The sequence below is a fragment of the Mobula hypostoma genome, chromosome 11 (assembly GCF_963921235.1).
Source record: "Mobula hypostoma chromosome 11, sMobHyp1.1, whole genome shotgun sequence".
NCBI classification, from domain to species: domain Eukaryota; kingdom Metazoa; phylum Chordata; class Chondrichthyes; order Myliobatiformes; family Myliobatidae; genus Mobula; species Mobula hypostoma.
The window spans coordinates 50,060,880-50,083,499 of record NC_086107.1 but is presented as its reverse complement, the minus strand read 5'-3'; the positions used below and the strand labels follow the sequence as shown (position 1 = coordinate 50,083,499).

The 22,620-nt window shown below is 43.3% G+C and overlaps 1 long non-coding RNA gene across 1 annotated transcript in view; it reads left to right on the top strand.

Moving 5' to 3' along the window:
• Positions 1-4,733: 4,733 nt before the first annotated feature.
• Positions 4,734-22,620, top strand: part of LOC134354283 (uncharacterized) — a 48,859-nt gene continuing 30,972 nt past the window's right edge. Inside the window, exon 1 of the long non-coding RNA XR_010019760.1 lies at positions 4,734-4,864. This is a non-coding gene — a long non-coding RNA (uncharacterized LOC134354283). The remainder of the gene's footprint in view (positions 4,865-22,620) is intronic.

Below are 22,620 nucleotides of genomic sequence, written 5' to 3'. Positions count from 1 at the left end.
ACCAAACATGATAGTGAGAAAGCTGTGACACAGAATGTACGTAAAGTGGAAGAATTCATTGCCAAACATCAAGTTGGATAACCATATCCCAAGGCAGGATCACCGACATGAATGTTAACTAGTTTCTCTTTCCACAGTGTCACCACAGTTCAGGTCTGGCGTGAGAGACACTGAAGCAGGTCGATAGTTCATAGACTTTAATACGACTTTGAGCATCTACTGCGCTGCCGAATCAATTGCTGTGACAGGGCCCCCCTCTCTAAGTGCAGCCCCGGAGGCGCCACAGACCTGTGCCAGCTTGAAGTCCCGGATCAGCAACTTGTCCAAGGTATCCTTTTCTGGGATCCAAATACGTTCTTCTGGGCCATACCCTTCCCAGTCCACAAGGTACTGGACCTTACCACGTACCTGGCGAAATGCCAGGAGGCGCCGCACAGTATAGACAAGGGAACTATCTACCAGGCGGGGAGGAGGGGGAGGTGGGGTGACTGGGGCCAGGGGAGTGGTAGTAACTGGCTTGAGCTGGGAAACATGGAATATTGTGTGGATCTTCAGTGATGCTGGCTGACGCAATCTATAGGACACTTTGTTGACAGCCTTTTCCACTACAAACAGTCCCATGTAGCGTGGCACCAATTTCCGGTTCTTGACTTCCAGGGGAAGGTACCTTGTTGCCAACCAGACCTCCTTTCCTGGCTTGAATGCCCTTTCCTGTCGACTCAGCCAATCAGCCTGCCGGGAATGCTGTTTCTGGGCGTGCAGCAGGGAAGCCCTGGCTCGTCTCCAGGTGCGCTTGTAGCGCTGGATCAGCTGTTCAGCAGCAGGAACTCCTATGTCGGTCTCCTGATCAGGGAATGGCAGGGGCTGGAATCCCTTCTGACATTCAAAGGGAGACATACCCATGGAGGACAACTGGAGGTTATTGTGGGCAATCTCTGCCCAAACCAACTGAGAGCCCCAGGACTTGGGGTTGGAAGAGACAAGGCAGCATAGGGTTGTCTTCAACTCCTGGTTCACTCTATCAGTCTGGCCATTAGATTGGGGGTAGAAGCCAGATGACAGGTAGGCCGAGGCTCCTACAAGACAGCAGAAAACCTTCCAAAAGCGGGAAGTGAACTGTGGTCCACATTCAGACACTATGTCTTGAGGAAAGCCATAGAGCCTGAACACATGTTGAACCATGAGTGTGGCAGTCTCACGAGCTGACAGGAGATTGGGAAGAGCAATGAAGTGGGCAGCTTTGGAAAATCGATCCACAACAACCAAGATGGTGGTGTTTCCATCAGACGGGGGCAGACCAGTGATGAAATCCACTGAGAGGTGGGACTAGGGGCGGTGGGGCACAGGCAGTGGACATAACAGACCCACAGGACGCTGGCGTGTTCTTGTTCTGAGTGCAGGTGGGGCAGGCAGGTACAATGTCGTGGACATCCTGGGACATAGATGGCCACCAAAATTATCTCTTTATAAACTCCTGAGTCCGTTGAATTCCCGGATGTCCAGCCAGATGGGAGGAGTGACCCCATTCCAACACTTTGGAATTTATCACAGCAGGGACAAACAGCCAGTTGGGAGGTTCCTCTTCCGGGCCTGGATCTGATCATTGGGTGGCCCTCACCCCTGCCTCTATTCCCCAGATTACTGGAGCAGCGATACACGAGCGAGGAAGAATGGGCTCTGGATCAGCATTGTCCTCAGATCCATTGAACTGCCGGGAGAGAGTATCGGCCTTTGTATTCTTGCTGCTGGGATGATAAGCAAGAATGAAATTGAATCTTTCGAAGAAGAGAGCCCACTGGGCTTGACGACAGTTGAGTCTCTTAGCATTCTGAATATAGGAGAAGTTCTTGTGATCTGTCCAGACCAGGAATGGATGTTCTTCCCCCTTCAGCCAGTCACCATTCCTCCAGGGCCTCCTTGACAGCCAGAAACTCCTGGTTCCCAACATTGTAATTCCTCTTGGCCGGAGTCAAATGATGGGAAAGAAAGGCACAAGAGTGCAGCCGGCTATCCGCAGACGAGCGCTGAGAGAGGACAGCTCTAATGTCTACATCAGGTGCATCGACCTCGACAATGAATAGCCAAGATAGCTCTGGGTGTTGCAGCAGCGGGGCAGTGGTGAAACGTCCCTTTAGCTTGGAAAATGCTTGGGTGGCATCGTCTGTCCAATGGAATCCTGATGAGGTCTTCATGATGAGTGCATTAATTGGAGCCACGATAGAGCCAAAATTCTGGATGAACGGCGATAAAAGTTCTCAGACCCCATGAAGTGCTGTATCTGTTTGACTGTAGTCAGTTTGGGCCACACTGCAACTGGCTGAACTTTACTAGGGTCCATTTGAACACTGGATGGGGTAATTACATAGCCCAAAAATGACACCTGGTCTTTATGGATTCACATTTTTCAGGCTTGGCGTACGGATTATTTTCAAGAAGGCATCTGAGTACCCTCTGGACACGCTGGACGTGCTCCTGATGAGAGTGGGAATAGATAAGGATGTCATCTAAATGCACAAACACAAACTTGTTCAACATGTCCCCGAGCACATTGTTAACCAAGGCCTGGAATACAGCAGGGGCATTGGCCAGACCAAAAGGCATCACCAGGTATTGATCATGGCCATTAGAGGTGCTGAAAGCTGTTTTCCACTCATCCCCTTCTCTTATGCGAGTCAGATTGTAAGCGTTGCGCTGGTTCCCAGAGGTCGACTGTCCAGCACCTTGACGTTGCTCTTTTCTCTTAATTCCTGAGTTGGAACTCCCCATCTTTAAGTGAGAGAGATGTCCATAAGATTCCCGGCTGCACCGGAGTCAATAAATGCCTTAAGTTCATTGGTCTGAGACCTCCACAACAAGGAAGCTGCGAGCATTACAGAATTAGGGGAAGCTGACTGAAGAGAGAACTGACCCGACAGGATTCCCCTCCCTGCTGACGGGTATTCTCTTTTACTGGAAGCTTGGAACATGCCGCCTGGAAGTGTCCTGGATCTCCACGGTAACGGCAGGAACCTGTTCTCCGGCGCGGCTCTCGTTCCTACTGAGACAGGCGCATGCGCCCCACTTGCATAGGGTCCTCCATGGGCTGGGTGCTGGGTGGTGAGGGAGGGAGAGAGGGCGAGGAAGAACGGTGATCAGATGAGGGAGGGAGAGGGGGCGAGGAAGAATGGTGATCTGGTGAAGGAGGGAGAGAGGGCGAGGAAAGTTGGTGATCTGGTAGCACGTAGGAAGTTTGAAACATTCTTTCCCTGTGCCACTCAGTTACCTGGTCATCAACTCGAATATCCAGACTAATCAGGTCATCCAGACTATCCTGCTCATCCCAGACGACAATCTCATGCTGGACCCCTGCATTCAGTCCATGCTGGAAGGCAGTGATGAGAGATCTCTCATTCCATCCTGTCTCTGCTGCAAGGGTACGGAACTTGACAGTAGAGACTCTCAACATTCCTCTGTCTTGGCGCAGGACCAAGAGTTGGTGGGCAGCTTCCTGACCCTGCACTGGAAGATCAAAAACCCTCCTTAACTCCGCCATGAAATGTCAGAACGACTGGGCTACGGGGCATCGTTGTCCCCGTAAAATGTTGAATAGGCTGAGTGGAGGTCCGTCAAGAAGATTGACCATGCATGCCAATTTTCACGCATCATCACCAAAACAACCAGGCTGGGCTTGGAGTTTCAGCTCGCATTGGGTAATAAAATTCCTGCAACCATCAGGATCACCAGAATATCTGCCTGGTGGTGGAATACTCAGTTCCTAAACTGTCATGGGAATCAGCTCTGGTCCAGGCGCGGGAGTGGGAGCATTAGTAACAGAGATTGTCGGGGCAGCAGAAAAGGAGGACCTGTGAGATGCTGGGAGTGGGACTGAGGCGGCCTGCAGCTGCTGAATTGAGCTGGCGAGAACGTTAGTGGCTGTCAGCTGATGCTGGCTGTTCACAGTAAGTTCGTGGACAGCGGCCATGAGTGCGGAAATCGCAGACACCTGAGTCCGATTGTCCATGGTGAGCTGTCGACCAGTTGTGGCTAGGGATGGTACCTGTTCCTCCAAGTGAGGCTGGGCTTGTCCGCACGAGATTATCTGCCTCATTGCCTCCGTAACTTCACTGAGAACAGATTCCATTGCCTGTAGCTTATCTACTACCTGACCAATGAATCTCACGGCCAGGTTCAACTGCTCTCTCTCCGCTGGGTCCATCTTTGTGTTCGAGACCTCCTGTCACTACGATTCAGATCTGGCCCAAGTGCAGAGTGAGAGACACTGAAGCAGGTCGATAGATCACAATACCTTAGTAGGAACAGTGTTAAAGGGAAAACAAAACAATAAATGCTAGGCCAAACAGGGCGTGAACTAAAACTCTCAAAAGGAAAACGAAGTCTACACTGCAGCTGAAAAGAACATCTAAACGTTAAAAGAATACCGCTAGTCTTCAGAGTCAGTTGATTTTGAAAGCCCCAATATCTCAGGGAAGGCTGAATGCAAAACAGCAGCGAAGGTTTGCTGTGCTCTGTCCAAGTCTCGACCAGCACTACGATGACAAGAATGGAGTTAATACAGATCCACAATCCCTTATCTGAAATTCTGAAAATTGAAAAACAAAGTTTTTTCGTGGAGTGTGGAGCATGTCGCAACAAGGCTTGTTTGGCGTGCCAACAGCTGACATCACTCAATTCGAGTTCATTGCTGGCCTTGAACAAAGTTCATTTATCAGTGAGCAAGAGATTATGGCAGTTTACTCAGTTAAAGAGAGATTGCTTAGACATAAACCTATGCTAATGAGACAGATGACACTTGAAGAAGTCTTTAAAAACGCCGTCTGTCGTAGTACTGCTTCGTAACTTGAAAATCCTGTTCCTGACCCATCAGGTACCTGAAGAGTATTTAGCTTTGTTTGCCAGACGTAATGAAACTTAGCTAGAGGTATCTGTATGTACTTAGATTAGTTTGAACCTGTACATGTCCTAGAATATTTATGTTCTACATTTATTCCAATAAGTCATTTACCATGTGTTTGATTTGGTTCGTTTGAAGCTGTATAGTTTTATGATTTATTGAATGTTTTTGTTGGAAATAAAATGTACTAGAGTATTTATGGTCTATGATTATCCCACTATTTCATTTATCAGTATATTACTCTATAAATAAACTGTAAAAGTATTTGTAAAAGAGCACGGATCGGGAAAACCCAGAATTCTCTCTCCAGCACTCATTGTTTGTGCAGGTACAGACTTTTTTTCTCATCATTATTCCCTAAACAATGCAGTATAACAACCACTTACATAGCACTTACGTTGTATTAGGTATTATAAGTAATCTAGAGATGACTTAAAGTATATGGGAGGATGTGCGTAGGTCCGGAGCTCCCCCGGGTCCTAAAGTCCACCAGCACAGAAACAGGTTAATTATCAATATAATTATCAATTTTCTGAAATCCGAAAAATTCTGAATTCCAAAATGCAACTGGGCCCGAGGATTTTGGATAAGGGATTGTGGACCTGTACTATCACGATTAAATAATAATTACCTGACCCGTGCAAATTCACAAGTGCAATTGCCGTATCTACTGCGCTGCCGAATCCGTGGTTGTGACACACAGATGCTGCCTGACTGGATAAGTTCTTCCAGGATTTTCTGCTATTGTCTCAGATTCTAGCATCTTCAATTTTATATGTTTTCCATCAGTTTTTGAGATCCTGAGAGCATAATTACATCCTGATCACATCTAGGAGAAAAGCACGTCAAAGCAGAAAGGAAAACATAAGAAAATCTCATATTTCTATAGCCTCAGTGCCTAGATCCCAGAACACGTTACAATTTATGAAATATCTTCACTGTATGGTCAAAATTTTAAGATCAAAATATAGTAGACAAACAAGCACAACAGGATCCTGTAATTAGCACTGCTGAAATGACTAAATAACCTATTTTTTAGTGATAGTGATTGAAGGATAAATGTTGCATGGTTTTGTGAATAGTTTACTCTGTCTCAACACTACCTGCCTCTCTACCTATCCTTGTACCATCTGCATACTTGGCCACAAAGCCATCAATTCTGTCATCCAAACCATTGACAAATAACATCAAAAGAAGCTGTTTCCCCAACACCAACCCTTGCAGAACACCACTAGTCACTTGTAGCCAAACAGAAAAGGTAGTCATTAATTGGATCACTCATCTCCAACAACTTTTTTGTGCGAGTTGAGACTCCAGACACAGGAATGCTTTCCTTTTGATGGCTCTTGACCAAGGCCTTTATCAGGGTTTCTTGATGCCAAACTTGGTCAAGTGTTGCCTTGATGCGGAATGTAGCTCTTGGGTTCATGTTTTGACCAAGCCTGTGGTGAGGGCTGGTGTCTATTAATCCTGGTGAAACCTAAACTGGGTCTTGGTGAGCACCATGAGAAAGCCAGAGGCAATTAAGTTTTATTTGATGGTGTATCTAAAGGAGGTTTCCATCATATTCTGAACAGGACATACATGGGCTGCCTGAATAGTTAGTGCTGATTGCGAGTGAAGCAGTGAGCAAGGACTTGAGCCAAAAACAGGAGAGTTCAATGAAGATATTCTTGTGTGCACTCCACACAATTAGCTCACAATGGAACTTGCATGCAAAAAAATCTTAGGTAGGGTACTGGAGGAATGCTGGGGCTTGGTGAGCACAGTAAGCACACACACACACACGCACAAGAATGAAATAGACTCAGTTTTGGTGCTGGACCATCTGTTCAGTTGGTGGCATCCAACAAAATCAAGTAAGTATATCTGCTGAAAATTGCTTCCAATATGTACTGTTCCACAAGCATGACATAATTAGAGCATCTGTCTTAACATTATTTCAAAATATGCATAAAGCTAAAATGGCCTCTGCAACAAGTTATCACGGTCATGAATTTCAAAAAAATGTTGATTTGCATAGGGGTCAATTGTGGTTTAAGTTTTGACAGAATGTATATAAAGGTTGCCCAACCTGCTAAACAAACAGTGGTAGTGACTCTCCTTAAGCCTTAAGGATGATTATCAGAGTATCTCTGCAATCAAGATTCACTAATGGCTCTTCCAAGAGTAAAATGATTTTGCAATTTATCTCTTGTTTTCAGTTCCTTGTCCAAATTCAGTTATTCTAATGTGGAACTTTGTTGTGTGTAAATTGGCTTCTGCTTTTCTTTTTGTCCTAGAATTGTGAAATGTGTTAAATAAATGCAATTATTTTTTTCAAGTTGGTAAGTTAGTTAATATTGTCTTATTTGGTTTTCAAAGCTTTCAGAAATGTAGTATGTGTAGACTTGCAGCTGAAGAGCACATGTGGAGGTCCAGATGAATACTATCAGAAGAAAGAGAAAACGACCAGTGCAGAAATCAGAAGTTTCAAATTTATCATGCTAATTCGAGAGAATCACTGTGATCTTCCATGTTCAAAGTCCTGAGAAAATTTACAGGGTACCAAAATGGAATTCAGAACATTTTATATATTCGGGATATTTCAGTTATTTAAGACATTTGATTTAAACAAGGATTAAAAGGTTTGTACATGGAAATTGCATCAACAAACATAGATCACCCAAATATTGGTCTTGGAAAGGGTATGGCTTGTGCTCTGCCTATATTTTGACACCTCACCAATGGATTTTATGGGAAAATGTTCAAAAATTAGCCCGAACACATTTTGATAATTTCCTTCCTTATTGTAGTGGATAATTGCAAACTCAGCTCACCAACCTTCAATGTTGTCCCACTCCCCAGGCACCAAACTGTATTGATTCTTACATAAACCCCAAGGCTCAGACTAGCATGGTGCCTAAATAACTTTTGTGGTTGGCTTGATTCAATCAAATTTGGTGAATGTCAGTCTGAATTTGGGGCAGGTGCTTGGCCAATGTCATCGGTCATTTCTCATTGAAATGAACATATTGAATTTTCTCCCCGAAATACCTTAAAGTGTGGAAGTCAACAAATTGTATTTATGTGGTACACTGTGTGGTTTGAAATGCATCTGGACCCTGTTTTCATACGAATACTTTGGATTCCAGCCAAATGAGTAGCTGGGAGAAAGAGAGGGAAAGTCTAGAAACCAAATTAAGAATCAAAGCATTTGGAAGACTGTTGAAAGGCAGACGAGGTTGCAAGTTTTTAGGGATTTCAAAGTGCTAATGAACAAACACTGAATATATATCTGCTGGTGCTGAAGTGGAATGAAGTGGTGTCCAGAGCGCGAAGTGTGGAAGCTTAAAGACAAAAAGAGATCAACGCAGTGATTCCTTAGCAACTCGTTAACAACCAGCAAAAGCACTGCAGATAAAGCTGTAGAACCCTGTTGATTAAATACTTAATATGCCCTTGTAGGCCAATAATTTCATTTGTTGCCTGCTGCTTTAATCATGAAATAAATCTGGCTGCTGTCCACGATACTGCAGCTGCCATGTATGTGACAAGAAATCAGGTGGCATTGCTGTTTTGTGCACCCAAAGGGAAGCAGGTCAAATTATTGATATCACAGCATAACCTGAGGCTGTTGGGCTCCATGCACAGCTGAAGCACTCTGCTCTACAAGCCTATTACAGGCCCGCTGTCCTGGGCTGATGTCACAGATGCAATAACTTCCTGCCTGATTTCTTACACTCCAATCTGTAGCTTTTGTCAGAATACTTCTGTAGAATTTATTTAAAAAAGTATTTTTGGGATGGATGTTTCAGGCTAGGCTAATAGCTGCTACCTCTAAAATAACAGCACTTAACAAGATGATGAAAAGCTGATTGCTTGATTTTCTTCCACATCCAGAAATGTACAAGACTTAAGAAATAGGAGCAGACACAGATTCTGTCTTGCATCAATCATTTTCTGCCATTCATTGAGATCATAGCTGATCTACCTCATCACCATTTTCTAGAAATCTGTTGAATTGTGTTTTGACAAAACACAATGACAGAGCCTCCACAGGCATGCAGGATGGAGAATTTCAAGGGTTTATCTTCTCATTTCCTTCCTAAATGGCAACCTTTTACTTTCAAACTGTGCTGCTTAATTTTAGACTCTTCATTTGGCAGCTGATGTAATGGAACTAAAACCATAACAAGCTCACCAAGGCTTTATACAATTTAAAGTGTTTCTTACTCCCGTATTCTCATTTGCTAGAGTTCTGCAAACCCACTTGTTCTCTTCTTCAAATGTTGCTTCTGCATTGTTGGCTTTCAGCAACTTGTGTACAAGTGCACCTAGCTCCCATTGAACAAACATTACCAAACCTTTCACGATTTAACAAGCTTTCCTCTTTCTCTTGGATACAGAAGAATGACTATTTTTCCAAATTTTATTTCATCAATCAAGTTCTTATCTTGAAAGCACTTTACATTCTCCTCTATGTCACAAACCCACAGATGTTTATATTATCAGCAATCCTGGAAGTATAACATTTGGTTCTTTTAACAAAATTTATAGATATACTACACGTCATGTTTATCTGGAGCCCAAACACTCATCACTGCAGTAACACCTCTGGTCTCAGCCTGCCAACATGTAAAGGATCTCAATCGCAAGAAAACCTGCTGATGTTGGAAATCCAAAGCAACACACCCAAAATAGACTATAGAACATGAAACGTAGAAAACCTACAGCACAATACAGGCCCTTCAGCCCACAAAGCTGTGCTGAACATGTACTTACTTTAGAAATTACCTAGGATTACCCATAGCCCTCTATTTTTCTAAGCTCCATGTAACTATCCAGGAGTCTCTTAAAAGACCCTATTGTATCTGCCTCCAACACCATTGCCATGCACTCACCACTCTCTGCATAAAAAAACTTACCCCTGACATCTCCTCTGTACCTTCTTCCAAGCACCTTAAAACTGTGCCCTCTTGTGTTAACCATTTCAGCGCTGGGAAAAAGCCACGGATTTATCCACATGATCAATGCCTCTCATCATCTTATGCACCTCTATCAGGTCACCTCTCATCCTCTGATGCGCCAAGGAGAAAAGGCCTAGTTCACTCAACCTATTCTCAAAAGGCATGCTCCCCAACACAGGCAACATCCTTGTAAATCTCCTCTGCACCCTTTCGATAGTTTCTACATCCTTCCTGTAGTGAGGTGACCAGAACTGAGCACAGTACTCCAAGTGGGGTCTGACCAGTGCCTGATATAGCTATAATATTACCTTTCGGCTCTTGAACTCAATCCCACGGTTGATGAAGGCCAATACTTCATATGCCTTCTTAACCACAGAGTTGACCTGCACAGCAGCCTTGACTGTCCAATGGACTCGGACCCCAAGATCCCTCTGATCCTCCACACTGCCAAGAGCCTTACTATTAGTACTATATTCTGCCATCATATTTGACCTACCAAAATGAACCACCTCACACTTATCTGGGTTGAATTCCATCTGCCACTTCTCAACCCAGTTTTGCATCCTATTGATGTCCTGCCGTAACATCTGACATCCCTCCACACTATCCACAACACCCCCAACCTTTGTGTCATCAGAAAACTTGCTAACCCATCTGTCCACTTCCTCATCCAGGTCATTTATAAAAATCACAAAGAGAAGTCAAGGGAGATGTGAAGGATCTGTTTATTCCTATTCAGCATTCTGTCCAATGACAAGTCTCAATCTATATCAGTACATAACTCCCAGTTCCATATTCTCTAACAATCTTCTTGACTTGTCTTCTCCACAGGACCTTATAAAATGCCCTTTGAAAATCCAAATAAGCTGCAACTGCTGGTTCCCTCTTACTGATTATTCTAATCACCTCTTAAAGAATTCCAATAGATCACATTAATATAATTTGCTTTCATAATTCCATGCTGGCACTGCACAATCCTAACTTTTTTCCAGGGAGTTTAATGATTAATCCTTCATTATGGATTTCATCTATAGGTCAGTAGGTCGTTAATGTCTCACTCTCACATTTGCTTCTTTCTAATTCACAGGAACCGATCCGGTAAGGAATTGTTGGAAGGTGATACCCACAGATCTAAATCCTCTTCTGTCAAAATTATACTATGTAAATTAGCAGGATCTTGGTACTTTCAGACTTCAGGCTATCAGTACTAAACACTTAGTGGTCATTTTATTAGATACCTCTTGTACCTAATAAAGTGGCTATTGACTGTATGTTCATGGTCATTTACAGCTGCAGCCTGTCTACTTCAATGTTCGATGTGCTGTGCATTGAGAGATGCTCTTCTGCACACCACTGTTGTAGTGTGTAGTTACTTGAGTTACTGTCACCTTCCTATCTGCTTGAAGCTGTCTGGCTATTCTCCTCTGAACTCACAAATTAACAAGGCATTCTCACCCACAGAACTACCACTCCCTGGGTGCATTTTGTTTTTCGCACCATTCTTTGCAAAATCTAGAGAGTGTTGTGTGTTGTGAAAATCCCAGTTGATCAGCAGTTTGTCAGATACTCAAACTACCCAGTCTGGCACCAGCAATCATTCCACAGTGCCGTTCACTGAGATCACTGAGACAATAAACTGGACTGGTCAAAGAACACTGAGGCTGTCTACAAGAAGGGTCAGAGCCGTCTCTATTTCCTGAGGAGACTGAAGTCTTTTAACATCTGCCGGACGATGCTGAGGATATTCTACGAGTCTGTGGTGGCCAGTGCTATCATGTTTGCTGTTGTGTGCTGGGGCAGCAGGCTGATGGTGGCAGACACCAACAGAATCAACAAACTCATTCATAAGGCCAGTGATATTGTAGGGATGGGACTGGACTCTCTGACGGTGGTGTCTGAAAAGAGGATGCTGTCTAAGTTGCATGCCATCTTGGTCAATGTCTCCCATCCACTACATAATGTACTGGGTGGGCACAGGAGTACATTCAGCCAGAGACTCATTCCTCCGAGATGCAGCACAGAGCGTCATAGGAAGTCATTCCTGCCTGTGGCCATCAAACTTTACAACTCCTCCCTTGGAGGGTCAGACATCCTGAGCCAATAGGCTGGTCCTGGAATTATTTCATAATTTACTGGCATAACTTACATATTACTATTTAACTATTTATGGTTCTATGACTATTTATTATTTATGGAGCAACTGTAATGAAAACCAATTTCCCCCAGGATTAATAAAGTATGACTATGACTATGACTATAACTATGACACATTTTTTCCCCATTCTAATGTTTGGTAACTGAACCCCTTGACCTACATGCTCTTATGTATTGAGTTGCTGCCGCGTAACTGGCTGATTAGATATTTGCATTAATGGGCAGATGTGTAGTTCTGCCTAATAAAGTAGCCATTAATATGTTGACTAATACTTAGTCCCCCTTCCTCATTCTTCTAACTACTGTTGCTCTGATGTCAGATTGTGTCTGTCTTCCATGTAAACAGATGCAAAGTAATTACACTAGATATACATATGTTATTGAAACTTTATGTATTATCATTGAAGTTTTTATGTCTTGCGCTGTACTGCCGAAACAGAACAACACATCTCACAACAAATGCCAGTGATAATAAACCTGTTTCTAACTCTAACGGTTTTGCTGTACCTAATAAAAATGCTCTGATATTGCTGATTTGGACCCTGTGACAAAGAAGGATTAGTAATATATTTTCAAGTTCAGGTGGTGTGATACTTGGACGATGACTTGAAGGTTGTGATGTTCACTTGCATCCTGTTTCCATATTCCTCTTGATAGTTACTGGTTTGAAAGTTGATGTCAGAAGATTTACAAGCCATGTGGGCCATTTGGCACCTTGTGGTTGTTTCACTATTCAGTGAGATCTTTGCTGACCTTCCACTTTGGCACTAATCCTATATTCCTGCATTCTGTTACCATTTAGAAATCTATTGACCTCAGTGACAGCCTCGACATCCCACTTGGGTAGAGTATTTCAAATATTCCCTGCATTATGGCTGAAGAAATTTCATCTTATGTTTGTAGTGAATGTCCAAATCCTTATATCGAGACTGTAATTACTTTCTAACCACTCCATTCAGAAAAAAAAATCTCTCTAGTTATCCTTTTAAATGCTGGAATTTTGTACCTTTCAATAAAATCACCTCTCATTCTTGTAAACTTAAGTGAATATATGTCTTGTCTACTTAATCTCTCTTCATACAACAAAATGTCTTCAATCATTAGGCAACAATCTGATGAATCCTTGCAGCACCCTGTCAATTACAAGTACATCCTTCCTTAAGTTGCAAGACTGGTCCTGTATATGGTATTCTGGAAACAGTTTCAGCAAGGACCCAAACATCTGGAACAAGGCACATCTGTCTTAATGCCCAAATTTTCTTGCAATGAAGTATACTATAGCACAACTTTTGATTTTGTCATTCGTGGCTGTAACTGCAGATTGAATTTCAGTGGCTTAGTGACCAGAGCCATGTGACTACTAAATAATTTCAATGCTCACGATTTCAAAAACTATCAACATTCAATATGTTTAACCATAATAGATGGCCTCCAATTTTTCCCAAATTATATTCAATTTGCTATGTGCTTCCCCTTCATTTAGCCCCACTAGTCACACATTCTCAAAATGCAACTGTTTTTTTTTCCTACTCCCTCTTTCTGTCAGTTAACAATCCTCAATCTGTGCTGATACACTGTATTACCCCCAAAATCATGCTGTCTAATTTTGTTTCATAATCACTTGAGGTACCTTAAAGCCAAAAAAGTACCATGTCCATTAATTTGCCTTCAATCTATTTCAGTACCTACAACCTCAAAAATCCCTTACCAATTTGTCAAACTTGATTTTATTTCAGAAAACATAGGGCCTGTTATGTCTCCCTTAAGAATAGATTTCAGCATTCTCCTTCCATTTTTTCTCTTCCTTTCTTTTTAAACAGTGTGATTACATTGTCACCTTCTAATATGTAAGAATCTTTCAAAAATCTATGGAAGTTTGGGATTGACAACCATTGCATCTGTTTTCAACATAGTCACATCTTTCAGAAGCAAAGGATGTAAGTCTCCGTGCTCTGGAGATGTATTAATTTCAACAGTACTTATTTTTTACTAATGCTAATTTACTAGATCGTCTTATTTAATCAAGAACTGCAGTCCTCTACTAATTCTGTATGAATTGTTGTCCTCTGACAAAGCATCATAAAGTCATAGAACACCACAGCACAGAAGCATGTTCTTTGGTCCATCTAGTCCATGCCTAAATATTATTTTGCCTAGTCTCATCGACCTACGCCTGCCCTCCATACCCATCCCTGTAACTATCTAAACTTCTCTTAGGTGTTGGAGTCGAACATGCATCCACCACTTCCACTGGCAGCTCATTCTACACTCTCACCACCCGCTGAGTAAAGAAGTTTTCCCTCATAAAACCATAACCATAGAATCATAGAACATTACAGCACAGAAACAGGCCTTTTGGCCCTTCTTGGCTGTGCCAAACCATTTTTCTGCCTAGTCCCACTGACCTGCACCTGGACCATATCCCTCCATACACCTCTCATCCATGTACCTGTCCAAGTTTTTCTTAGATGTTAAAAGTGAGCCTGCATTTACCACTTCATCTGGCAGCTCATTCCACACTCCCACCACTCTCTGTGTGAAGAAGCCCCCCCCCCTCATGTTCCCTTTAAACTTTTCCCCCTTCACCCTTAACCCATGTCCTCTGGTTATTTTCTCCCCTAGCCTCAATGGAAAAAGCCTGCTTGCGTTCACTATCTATACCCATCATAATTTTATATACCTCTATCAAATCTCCCCTCATTCTTCTACGCTCCAGGGAATAAAGTCCTAACCTATTCAACCTTTCTCTGTAGCACAGTTTCTCAAGTCCCAGCAACATCCTTGTAAACCTTCTCTGCACTCTTTCAACCTTATTAATATCCTTCCTGTAATTTGGTGACCAAAACTGTACACAATACTCCAAATTCGGCCTCCCCAATGCCTTATACAACCTCACCATAACATTCCAACTCTTATACGCAATACTTTGATTTATAAAGGCCAATGTACCAAAAGCTCTCTTTATGGCCCTATCTCCCTGTGACGCCACTTTTAGGGAATTTTGTATCTGTATTCCCAGATCCCTCTGTTCTACTGCACTCCTCAGTGCCCTACCATTTACCTTGTATGTTCTACCTTGGCTTGTCCTTCCAAAGTGCAATACCTCACACTTGCCTGTATTAACCTCCATCTGCCATTTTTCAGGCCATTATTCCAGCTGGTCTAAATCCCTCTGCAAGCTTTGAAAACCTTCTTCACTGTCCACTACATCTCCAATCTTTGTATCATCAGCAAATTTGCTGATCCAATTTACCACATTATCATCCAGATCATTGATATAGATGACAAATAACAATGGACCCAGCGCTGATCCCTGTGGCAAACCATTAGTCACAGGCCTCCGCTCAGAGAAGCAATCCTCTACTAGCACTCTCTGGCTTCTTCCATTCAGCCAATGTCTAATCCAATTTACTACCTCACCATGTATACCTAGCGACTGAATCTTCCTAACTAACCTCCCATGCGGGACCTTGTCAAAGGCCTTACTGAAGTCCATGTAGACAATATCCACTGCCTTCCCTTCATCCATGTTCCTGGTAACGTCCTTGAAAAACTCTAATAGATTGGTTAAACATGACCTACCACGCACAAAGCCATATTGACTCTCCCTAATAAGTCCCTGCCTATCCAAATACTTGTAGATCCTATCTCTTCGTACCCCTTCCAATAATTTACCTACTACCGACGTCAAATTTACTGGCCTATAATTTCCCGGATTAATTTTAGAGCCTTTTTTAAACAATGGAACAACATAAGCTGTCCTCCAATCCCCCGGCACCTCACCCTTAGATACTGACACTTTAAATATATCTGCCAGGGCCCCTGCAATTTCATCACTAGTCTCCTTCAGGGTCCGAGGGAATACCCTGTCAGGTCCTGGGGATTTATCGACTCCGATTTGCCTCAAGATAGCAAGCACCTCCTCTCTTCAATCTGTATAGGTTCCATGACCTCACTACTTGTTTGCCTTATTTCCATTGACTCCATGCCAGTTTCCTTCGAAAATACAGACGCAAAAAAACCATTTAACATCTCCCTCATTTCTTTTGATTCCATACATAGCCGATCACTCTGATCTTCAAGAGGACCAATTTTATCCCTTACTATCCTTTTGGTCTTAATATACCTGTAGAAACTCTTTGGATTATCCTTCACCTTGACTGCCAAAGCAACCTCATGTCTTCTTTTAGCCCACCCGATTTCTTTCTTAAGTATTTTTTGCACTTTTTATACTGCTCAAGCACCTCATTTGCTCACTGTTTCCTATACATGTCATACATCTCTCCCTTCTTCTTTAACAGAGTTCCAATTTCCCTTGAGAATTAAGGTTCCTTATTCTTATTCACTTTGCCTTTAATCCTGACAGGAACATACAAACTCTGCAATCTCAAAATTTCTCCTTTGAAGGCCTCCCACTTACCAGTCACGTCTTTACCAGAGAACAACCTGTCCTAATCCACGCTTTTTAGATCCTTTCTCATTTCGTCAAATTTGGCCTTTTTCCAGTTTAGAACCTCAACCCGAGCACCAGATCTCTCTTCATCCAGGATTATATAGATTATAGATTATGAGGACGTGCAGTCCTCTTTTATTGTCATTTAGTAACACATGCATTAAGAAATGATACACTGTTTCTCCAGAATAATATCACAGAAACACATGACAAACCGACTGAAAAACTAACAAAAACCTCATAATTATAACATATAGTTACAACAGTGCAAGGCAATACCGTAATTTGATAAAGAACAGACAATGGGCACGGTAAAAAGTCTCAAAGTCTCTCGAAAGTCCCATCATCTCACGCAGACGGTGAACCTCCAGCACCGCAAATTTGCCGATGCAACATCCTGGAAGCATCCAACCACAGTCCGATTCCGAGTCCGTCCGAAAACTCCGAACCTCTGACCAGCTCTCTGACATCGAGCACCGAGCACCATCTCTGCCGAGCACTTCAACCCCGGCCCCGGCAACAGACAATAGGCAAAGCCGAGGATTTGGGGCCTTCCCCTCCGCAGATTCTCGATCGCACAGTAGCAGCGGCAGCAAAGCAGGCATTTCAGAAGTTTCTCCAGGTGTTCCTCCGTGCTTCTCACAGCTGTCTCCATCAAATCAGGACTGTGCACGGCCCCTAGTTAACACATACCAATATCATTTGGAACGGCTGCGTGCGCTGCGTTGCACCGCCATCTTCTCCTCCCTCCCACCATTGAACTAATGGTGTTTCAACTAATGATCATTGGAACCAAAGTGTTCCCCTACACACACTTCCATCACCTGTCCTAACTCTCAACAGGAGATCTAATATTGCATCCTCTCTAGTTGGTACCTCTATATATTGATTTAGAAAACTTTTCTGAACACCTTTTACAAACTCTAACCCGTCTAGACCTTTAATAGTATGGGAGTCCCAATCAATATATGGAAAATTAAGATTCCCTACTATCACAACTTCATGTTTCCTGCAGTTGTCTGCTGTCTCTCTGCAGATTTGCTCCTCCAATTCTCGCTGACTATTGTCTATAATACAACCCCACTAATGTGGTCATACCTTTCCTGTTTCTCAGCTCCACCCATATGGCCTCGGTAGACAAGCCCTCAAATCTGCCCTGCCTGAGCACTGCTGTAACATTTTCCCTGACTAGTAAAGCCACACCGCCCCCCCCACCCTTCATTCCTCTGCCTCTATTATGTCTGAAACATCGGAACCCTGGAAAAATAAGCTGTCAGTCCTGCCCCTCCTGTAGCCAAATTTCACTAATGGCTATAATGTCGTAATTCCACGTGTCAATCCTTGCCCTCAGCTTGTCAGCCTTCCCCACAATACTCCTTGCATTGAAATAGACACATCTCAGAAGATTATTACCATCACACACAACTTTTCTATTTGTGACTGCATGAATTTTAACATCACTTATTTTCACCACCGCTCCACTATCTGCTCTGGCACTCTGGTTCCCACCCCACTACAAATCTAGTTTAAACCCTCCCCAATAGCATTAACAAACCTCCCTGCAAGGATATTGGTCCCCTTGTAGTAACCCAACTCTCTTGTACAGGCCCCACTTGCCCCAGAAGAGGTCCCAATGATCCTGAAATCTGAAACCGTGCCCCCTACACCAGTTCCTCAGCCATGTGTTCATCTGCCAGAGCATCCTATTCTTACCCTCACTGGCGCGTGGCACAGGTGGCGATCCTGAGATTACCACCCTCGAGGACATGCTTTTTAACTTCTTACCAAACTCCCTATACTCACTCTCCAGGACCTCCTCACTCTTTCTTCCTACGTCATTGGTACCGATGTGTATCATGACATCTGGCTGATCACCCTCCCACTTCAGAATGCTGTGCACGTGATCAGAGACATCCCTGACCCTGGCATCATGTTCTCCTTAAACATTTCCACTTTCACCCTTAATGCCAAGACCTCTAGTTCTAGTCTCACCCAACTTCAGGAGAAAAAGCCTGCTTGCATTTACACTATCAATGCACCTCATAAACTTGTATACTTCTAACAATTCTCCCCTCCTATGCTCCAGGGAATACAAGTAAATCCTAATCTATCCAACCTTTCGTTATAACACAGGTTCTCAAGCCCTGACAATATACTTGTAAAATTTCTCTGTACCCTTTCAATATTATTAATATCTCTCCTGTAGGTAAGTGACCAGAACTGCACACAATATTCCAAATTAGGCTTCCCCAACATCTTATACAACTTCAACAGATTATCTCAACTTTAATACTCAATATAAAGGCCAACATGCCAAAAGCTCTTTTTATGATCCTGTCTACCTGTGACACCACTTTCAAGGAATTATGTATCTGTACTTCCAGATTCCTCTATTCTACCGGACTGCTCAGTGCCCTACTATTCACTCCACAAGTTCTACCCTCACCTGTTCTTCCAGAGCGCAACAACTCACACTGGTCTGCATTAAATTCCATATGCCACTTTTCAGCCCATTTTTCCATTTGGTTCGGATCAAACGTTGTGGTGCCGCCAACATCGCAGCCTCTCTCCCGGATGAGCTCAATCACTTCTATGCTCGGCTCAATGTCGCTAAATCCGAGCCTCCAAGGAAAGCCACTGCTACAAACGACAACCTGGTCATCTCTGAGGCTGAGGTACGCAGATGCTTCCAACGAGTGGACGGTCGTAAGGCTGCGGGACAGGACGGCATCCCAGGGTGAGTACTCAGGATGTGCACAGCGCAACTGGCAGCTGTGTTTACTGACATTTTTAATCTCTCCCTGTTCCAGTGTAGAGTGCCCTCTTGCTTCAAATTATCCGCCATTGGCCCTGTACCAAAAAAGATGAAGGTAACATACCTGAGCGACTGGCATCCTGCCACACTCACCTCAATAATAAGCAAATACTTTGAGAGGCTGGTCAAGGATTACATCTGCAGCTTGCTACCACCCAAAATTGAAGCCCCTACAATTCGCCTACTGACAAAACCGATCGACAGATGATGCAATAGCCACTGCTCTACATACCGTCCTTACACATCTGGAGAAGAAGGATGCTTATGTGAGAATGCTGTTCTTGGACTACAGTTCAGCATTCAACAACATAGTTCCATCCAGGCTCTACAAGAAGCTCAGAGACCTCGGCCTTGACCCTACCTTGTGCAGTTGGATCCTGGACTTCCTGTCAGATAGCCAGCAGGTTGTAAGAGTGGTCTCCCTCACCTCTAACCCTTTGAATCTCAATACAGGAGGACCTCAGGGCTGCATACTGAGTCACCTCCTTTACTCCTTGTATACCCATGACTGTATCGCCACCCACAGCTCTATTCTGCTAATTATATTTGCTGACAACACTACATTGATTGACCTTATCTCAAACAATAATGAGGTGGCCCACAGGGAAGAAGTCATCTCTCTGACACAGTGGTGTCAAGAAAACAACCTCTCCCTCAATGTCACAAAAACAAAGGAGCTGGTTGTGGATTACAGGAGGAATGGAAACGGGCTAACCCATATTGACATCAATGGATCTGGGGTTGAGAGGGTAAACAGCTTTAAGTTCCTTGGCATCCACATCACCGAGGAGCTCACGTGGTCTGTACACACCAGTGGTGTGGACAGCACAGCGCATCTGTAGTAACGAACTTCCCATGAATCAGGACATTTGCAAGGACAAGTATGTAAAAAGGGCCCATAGGATCACTGGGGACCCGAGTCACCCCAACAACAATTTATTCCAGCTGCTACCATCTGGGAAATGGTACCGCAGCATAAAAGCCAGGACCAACAGGCTCCGGGACAGCTTCTTCATGCTGATTTGAGTGTACTATATATTACATTGACTCTTCTATTTATAATTAATTATTATAAATTACTATGATTGCACATTGCACATTTAGATAGAGACATAACATAAAGTTTTTATTCCTCATATATGTGAAGGATGTAAAAAATAAAGCAAATTCAATTCACTGCATCTCTGATAGTCTTCCTTGTTGTCCACTACAGTTCCAATCTTGATGTCATCCCAAAATTTGATGATCCATTTTACCACATTATCTTCCAGATCACTGATCTAGATGACAAATAACAATGGACCAAGCACTGATACCTGTGGCACACTACCGCCGACAGGCCTCCTGTCAGAGAGGCAACCATTTACTACCACCCTCTGGCATCTCCAAAGAAGCAGCAAGGAACAAATGAGATGCTTGAGGAGCATAAGAAATGCAAGAGGCCCAAAAGATAGTATGAGGTTGCCTAACATGCAAGAGGAAGGAGAATCCCAAGGGCTTCTACAGATATAATAAGAGAAAAAGGACAACAAGGGACAAAATTGGTACTCTTGGAAATCAAGATGGTTTTCTATGCCTGGAGCCAAAAGAGATGGGGAAATCTTTATATGTTTTTTTTTGTATCTGTGCTTATACCAGAGAAGAAAACAGATTCTATAGAACTGATGCAAAACAGCAGTGAGGTCATGGTCCGTCTATGGATTACAGAAAAGGAAGTACTTGATATCTTGAGGCAAATTAGACTCCCCAGGGCCTGAAAAGGTGCCTCCTCGGACTTTGTGGGAGGCTAGAACATAAATTGCAGGGGGCTCTCTTAGAGGTATTCAAAATGTTCTCAGCAATGCGTGAGGTGCTGGAGGGCTAGAAGAGAGCTAGTCTTGTTCCGTTGTTTACGAAGGGCTCTAAGAATAAGATGGAAAATCGTAGGTTGGTGAGCCTGAGGTCAGCAGTGGGTAGGTTATTAGAAGGTATTTTAAGGGACCAGATATGTAAATATTTGGATAGACAGGGACTGATTAGGGATAGTCAACATGGCTTTTTCCATCGCAGGTTGTGTCTGGTCAATCTGATAGAGTTTTTTGAGTGGTTACCAGGAAAGTTGATGATGTAAAGGCAGTTGTCTCCATGGACAATAATAAGGCCTTGGACAAAGTCCCACATGACAGGCTAGTCAAGAAGGTTTAGCTGTTTGGCATTCAAAATTAGGTAAATTTAATTCACCTCTGGCTTCTCTTTGTTGCCTATACCTGCTAAACACCTTCTTTTTCTTCTTAATCAGGACCTCAGTATCTCTCAAAAAACAGCATTCCCTAAACCGGTTAGCCTTGTCTTTTATGCTGACAGGAACATATAAAGTCTGTACTCTCAAAATTTCACTACTGAATGCCTCAAACTTACCAAGAATACCTTTGCCAGAAAACAACTTGTCCCAGTCCACACTTGCCAGGTCTTTACTTTACTTTACTTTATTGTCGCCAAACAATTGATACTACAGCATACATTCATCACAGCGATATTTGATTCTGTGCTTCGCGCTCCCTGGAGTAAAAAATTTATAGTAAATATTAAAAATTTAAATTGTAAATCATAAATTAGAAAACAGAAAAGGGAAAGTAAGGTAGTGAAAAAAAAACGAGAGACAGGTCCAGATATTTGGAGGGTACCGCCCAGATCCGGGGCAGGATCCGTTCAGCAGTCCTATCACAGTTGGAAGGAAGCTGTTCCCATATCTGGCCATATGAGTCTTCAAGTTCCTGAGCCTTCTCCCGGAGGGAAGAGGGACGAAAAGTGTGTTGGCTGAGTGGGTCACGTCCTTGATTATCCTTCCAGCACTGCTCCGACAGCGTGCAGTGTAAAGTGAATCCAAGGATGGAAGATTGGTTTGTGTGATGTGCTGGGCTGTGTTCATGATCTTCCGCAGCTTCTTCCGGTCTTGGACAGGACAACTTCCATATCAGGTCGTGATGCACCCTAGAAAAATGCTTTCTACAGTGCATCTATAAAAATTACTGAGGGTTTTAGGGGACAGGCCAAATTTCGTTAGCTTTCTCAGGGAGTAAAGGAGCCGGTGGGCCTTCTTGACAGTGGACTCTGCTTGTTTGGACCAAGTTCTGATACGACTAACATTGCCCTTTCTCCAATTTAGAATCCTAATCCAAGGAGAAGACTTTCTCTTCCTTATAATCATCTTGAAACTGATGGAATTATGATAATTACATCCAGGGAAATCCTGGAGGAAAACCAGATGCAGTCTGCAAGAGATCTGCAACTTGGTTTTCCAGAAAGGCAATGGCCTCAAGCACAAAGCCAACACTACACAGGAGTGGCTTAAAAACAACAAAGTTAACTTCCTGGAGTG